The sequence below is a fragment of the Hyposmocoma kahamanoa genome, unplaced genomic scaffold (genome assembly GCF_003589595.1).
Source record: "Hyposmocoma kahamanoa isolate Upper Pololo Valley unplaced genomic scaffold, ASM358959v1 192, whole genome shotgun sequence".
In the NCBI taxonomy this organism is placed as follows: Eukaryota; Metazoa; Arthropoda; class Insecta; order Lepidoptera; family Cosmopterigidae; genus Hyposmocoma; species Hyposmocoma kahamanoa.
In genome coordinates this window covers 2736267-2741537 of record NW_020653719.1, presented here as the reverse complement: position 1 = coordinate 2741537, position 5271 = coordinate 2736267, and positions in this window count along the sequence as shown.

Genomic DNA, 5271 nt, shown 5'->3' with positions numbered 1-5271 from the left:
TTGGATTTAGAAATGAGTGCCATATTCGTAATGAGCATCCCCAAATACTTCGAAAAGGATACCCATATAGCATATTTTGAAAAATCGTGTCCGCCATCTTGGATTTACAAATAAGTGCTATATTCGTTTTTCATCGACAAAACCGAGCACATCTGTAGGCACCTGATCGACAATGTCGGGCAAATCTGTAGGCACCTTTAACTTAATGATGAGTTAAGCAAGATACAATTTCCCCACTTTTGTGGGAAATGTTATTCCATGGCATCATTATTTGTATATTTGTGTGCGTGCCGACGAGCGTAGTTACAAGTTGCTTACGCCTACATGAATTTGGTTTTTGCCTCACTTGTGACAGTTCGTTTGATATGAAACTATCATTCTATGCGTTATTATTCTAAGTTTAAACGTTAATTATTGTCTCTGGCTGTCTGGCTGGCTGACATCTAACAAGAGCGAGATAGAACTACATACTAAATCATATGAAAGAAACAGACAGATGTACTGTCTCGGGAGCGTTTAAGCACTATTAACCGATTGTGTTTAAAATGAGAATAATTATGCTTTTTTATCAATTTATTATTGATTATACTTATTACGTTGTTTTGTAATATCGGCAACTTTTTAATCATACTTTACAATTTACCTTACGACAAAATTACAGATCATGTCTGGTCATTACCATTGAAATTAATAAGGTGAGTTTGTAATTTGATAACATAATTGGAACGTATCTTGTATTTGCACGTTTTCATTGATTGCATTAAAGTCCAATTTGGCACTATTTAAATGTTATTTTTCGATTTTCGGTCAATAAATTATTAAAATTCCATTTAAAAATTACAATGTCATTCATGCCAATAATTTATCAACAATACTTTAAATGTTGGAAATTCGAACTAAAACATTCAAAAAACGCTCAATAGTTAATAGTATTTATTTATTGACATTCATAAGTCATTCATAAGTTGAATTCATAATTATTTGTTGTCTTTTTTGGCTATATATAGCCAAAATAATTATGAATTCAAAATGTAACAAAATCTTAAAAAAGTTAGTCACGGAGTAACTTTATTTGAACTAATTATTTTGACCGCCATGTGCATAGCAAATGACACGTCATACGATTTTACGGAGTGTGGATTTTACTATGAAAGAAAAAGTGAACGGATTTCGAATGGGGAACGTGAACTGCATGGACAGTGAATTGTTTTTGTGAGGTCATCATTGACTTACAAATAAATGGACGACAGGTCTAATACAAAAACCACGAAAAAAATGTCCCAAGTCAACCTATTTAAACGTAGTGACATGTAAAGGAATATGAAAAAGCTAAAACGTTGAATTTAAATTGTAATGTCATCGCAGTACTGTCTACTTTTGCTTGCTTCGCTGTCAGTCGAACAAACGAAGACTAAAGCGTGAATGACGCTCTGTATACGATTTTAACGCCCTATAAGTTCGGACACTTTTTAGCGCGAACCCGACGTCCATATAATTGTAAATCAATGGAGGTCATAGTAAGAATTTGACAGGTAATCCGACTTACGTCAGGTTTTGCGCCTATAGTATATTCATCTCTATTTTCCCATTATTAAGGTACAAATGTGTGTTAAGCAAATATGGAAACGGGCGTCGAGACGCTTGGATTGAGCGGCACTTGAGCGCACTACAACGTCAGACGCCGACCACACTGTGATCCGGGCGCACTAAAGCGAGCGTTCGTCGAGTGACGACGCACGTCGCCAAGCGTTGTATTTGAAAAACAGGACGTGACGCGACGCTTCGACTCTGCGCCAGTGTGAGTTAAGCCTAAAAGCTCATAGTAGGCCCAGTGTAGTCACGTGAGTGAATGTAAAATGCCTTACTTTCTCAAACTCGTATTTCAAAAGCACAAAGTAACACAGGTGCAAAAAATGCATTGTATACAAATTTGCTGGCTGTCACACCATGGCTTTTACCTATTAGGTAATAAATATGAAGGAAATGTGATGTGAAATCAGCCAGAAAATTTGTATACAATACATTTTTTGCACAAGAGTTACTAATTTAGGAATACCTAAAGTAATGCATTCAAATTAACACCCTTGATAACAAATTTAAAATAAATAGAAATGTTTGCCATCTCCTGAATAATCACTCTTTATAAGATACGTGTTTGAGAAAGTAACGCATCGCTTCAATATTTGTATGTATGCCCGGCACAGTGAAACTTTGTACTTATTTTTACTTGTCAACTTGTGTACAACATTTTGTACACAAATAAATATTTATGTATTTATTTATTTTGTTTTATTCACAAGTAAAACTTTTACAAAAAGGAAACACAAAACAACGAATAAAAACCATTAGAAGATGTATGTTTCGCTGCCATCACATGCTATCAAGGCGTCTAACAAAAGAATTAATATCTAATACTTATGCGCAAATTACGCTGCTTACACTTAAAACTATTAAATTTCACAATTTGATATATGCGTTCTTTAAGAATGGTTTTACATTTTTCTGGTTTACCTAGAAGTTTATCAAGAACGTCACTTGGCAATTTATTTAGCAGTAATAGTAACATATATCTCCAGACACGCTTTCCGTAGTTGTTATTGTATGGAAGAAGAACATACATTGGTAGGTAATTTAGATTACGTAGTTTACCAAACCTTGTCGTTTGTTTTAACATGACAATTTTATCTATTTCATCACAAATTATGTATATATTTATTTTGCTATGTATATCTAAGATCCTACAATACCTAAACAAGTTGATCCGATCGTTTCTATATTTATTTTTAACTGATATTGGCATAAAAGATTTTTAATTTATAAATATCATCTAAGTATGTTTTGTATGTTCTACCGTAACTACGGAGCCCGTATCCAATTATTGAATCTATGTATATATTACATAATTCAATTGAATTATGTAATATTTTTTAGGATCTATATAGCGTATATTTGACCACGGTTGTGTTTAAGGTTTTTAACGTAAAAGTAACAAATGTTCTCTATCTAATAACTGATAATTACGGAATGCTCCATCACAGGCGTCGTATGCTTCATTACACGCAGATTTAATTGACAAATGCTTGGTCATCAGTGTGTATAATCGAATGTTCATACACTACCCTCTAAATTTTACCAGAATAGACCCTATTCTGAATAGGGAAGAGTAGATAATGTAGTGATATGGACGGAAATTGAGGTATGTGCCGGCGGATACCAATTGGTGGTCACAGCGAGTTTGCGTGATTTACCAGGAATTTCATTTGGAATATCTGAAGTTATTGACGCTGCCGGGACCGATAACTTTGATATTTTTACAGTGATTGATGATTTTTAATTAATTAAAATAATGTATATACTACTGAAAAAATGTCGTACAAAATAACTTTGATGGGAATTATACTTTAAGCTATCACATCGATATTTTTTTCCAATCTGCTGTACATTCCGAGAAACCGGCAAATATTCAGACGGTCAACGAGATGGAAAGTTTCCGCCGCCTTAGTTTAAATGTGTAAATGCTTTGTCCGCCATAGTACATAAGATCTAACGTCTCTTGAGCCTATCATTACATTGATCCTTCCAACCATTCAATTCAATGCACAGCAGAGCTGTTTTTAAGTAGATATTGGTAGGGAAATAGTACCTACGCAATGAAGCGTATGAAGACTCAAAAGGTCAAGAAGAATGACCTATGAAGAATCAGAATTCGGGCCCATATAAAAATAAACCTACCTATTACATGCCACATTATACGGTTTTCATTCGCCGCTAACACCCACTGACTTCGTTATATCCGTAACAATTATGGCACATTCTATACTTATATATGAACATGTAAATAATATGATATCCAAAAACGTTTTAATAATTTATGAATAGGCATTAAGGTACCGCTCTAACAACTAAAACAATATGATTGCGTTTTTTTATGACACCAAGTGACGTGATGAACAAGTGTCCATAGCAGTTGCAGCGCCCTCAAAGCTTTAAATCGTAAAGATCTGACGTCACCCTTAGACATAATTTGACAAGTCCTGAGCCTGTAATGTGATATTACATATTACCCTACAAAACTGGAACATTGTAATACTCACATTAATGCTTGGCGGCAGATATAGGTACGGTGACAGGACTTCCCGGGATGAACACTTTCACAAATGTTTACGTTACTGCTGCAAAAATGCTTGCGTAAGGCAAAAGTGGTTAAACCAACTAAATATTTCTTGTCTTTCCTTAATGATTTTTTTGCTTCATCAATTGAGATTAAAAAAGACAAAGTAGAAAAAGATATCAATATCTTTAAATAAATTGTCAATTATATTCGGCCACGTCCTCAAGATTAGCATATAAACAACACTAGTAGTACCGCGTAGCGGCCGCCACTATCGCACTATATTGAGGGTAATTTTTTGACATTACCTACTCCTCGTTTACTTTTTTACTGCTCGATCACGCCATTTCATTCGCGTTTTAGTGCTTCGCCACCTACTACAATATTTTTTCACTTCTCGATATTATTCAAAATACGATAAAGTCTTTGTTTAAAATAACTGTTTGTAATCAACATACCTAAAAGAAAATACAGTATGTAAGAGTATGATCTTCTGTGCAAAAATAGAAGAACAATTACGTCGTGATAAAACCGTTAATCGTTGTCGTGAGCGTGTTATAAAGTTCATCGGAATTACGTGGTTAATACAAAATTTTTATTGTTTGTATCCAAACATAGGTTAATTACAATTCCACACTGAATCTGGTGATATGGCAATGTGGTATTGCGGGCAGTTTTTGGGACTGTTACTTTTCAAAAATATGGAGTTGCAGGTAGCTACCAGGGCTATTTCTCCACCATAATTGATCGCTGAACACGTCGATCAAGCAATATCTCCTTTAAAAACAAGTTTTGCGAACAGTTTGAGGGACCGTATCTTAACTCGCTCGCTACCTATGATGTTTAGATGTCGTTAATTCGAGCTTAAACTGTGATGGGGCCGCCTCACTAACAACTGAGGCCACAACCCTTACAACGACAAGCGAGCACAGCAAGCAGCAGCAGCAAGTAGGTATTTTCGCCTGCTGCCGAGTGCCGCGCCGATATGGAGCTGTTTGCCGTCGGCGAAGAAAACGCCGTCATCAAATTGTAGAGAATAGAATAGAATAGAAAACGTTTATTTGCCAGAATAAAGAAAAGAAGACAGTAATTATACAGATCTAAAATAAAAATAGGTACAATGTATTCAACCTGCAGGCAGGTGTGCAAGTATAAATTGA